We start from the raw sequence: 1,176 nt of genomic DNA on the forward strand, positions 1-1,176 counted from the left end.
GGGGTTTTTGGTTGTGTGTGGGTGAAAAAAAACCCCCAGCCGATTCCCTACGCTTGAAGAAGGGTGCTTGTGCACGGAAGCTTGCAAAGAACCATTTTTCCAACTATTTGGCTGGTCTAATAAAAGATATCAAAACTTGTGGCAGAGGTGATATCTGGTATTAGACCAACTAGATATTTGCAAAAAACCCACACCTTCTTAAAAATTTTGGAACTGTCTAATTGGTCTTAGAAAAGGGATCACCTCTGCTACGAGTTTTGCTTCCTTTTGCTTCTAGACCAATATTAGCTTGGGTACCTCATAACATTTTTTTTCTTTTATTTTTAAGGACATATTTTCATGTCCCAAGTCAAATCAGCCAGATTAGTTCTGGATCCTTTCAATCATTCAAGAACCACATGTAGCCCTGGCGAGTATCCTCCACCCCAAACGTTGCAGCCTGGGGCTACAGGTACTTCCAGATCTGTTGGCAGGCGTCCTACGTGCGGGCCCAAGCCTGGAGGCTTGGGGTTTGGACGCCTTGCCTTCAGCCAAATTAGGGAGGAGTCTCCCATTTCCATAATTTTCTTTTTTTTTTTTTTTTTAAGGGGTTTTTTTTGTCCCCAGCCAAATTCGTGCATTTTTCAATGGTCCTACTACCAGCAAACATCCTCCACCGGGGGCTTCAGATGTTTCCAAATCCTTTGGCGGGCATCCGACGTGCCCGGAGACTTGGGGTTCGGATGCCCGTGAGTTTTACTCGCCCTCAGCTGTACGGCCACAGGAGCAAGGCAGGGAGGAGCCTCCCGTTTCCATACAGTGTGCGTAAAGCCAAGGTTAACTAGGCACGACTGACAGGGTCCAATCCTGCTGTAGTGTTTGCGGTGTTTCCCCCCTAGGTAAGCGCAGCTTATCTGAGCCCGCAGGACTGGGGTTGGGGAACCGCTGTTCTCGATCCTGGCCTGTCCCGCAGCGCGCCGCTGAGATGCTGCCGGGGAAGCGAAGGATGGGGCGGCCGTAGGGAGTCCTGTCCGCAAAGGGGCGCGACCCTCCGCCACGCAGGGCCACTTTAAGCGCCTCGTCTGGGTCGGGGGAGACCTGATAAGAGACGTCACATCCGCCCCCAAAACCTGCGCACGCAGCAGAGCCCTGGGGTCCGTGCTGCGCTCCGGGACAGGGGGGAGAGGGACATTTCTG

The sequence above is a fragment of the Alligator sinensis genome, unplaced genomic scaffold, assembly GCF_000455745.1.
Source record: "Alligator sinensis unplaced genomic scaffold, ASM45574v1 scaffold1329_1, whole genome shotgun sequence".
NCBI classification, from domain to species: domain Eukaryota; kingdom Metazoa; phylum Chordata; order Crocodylia; family Alligatoridae; genus Alligator; species Alligator sinensis.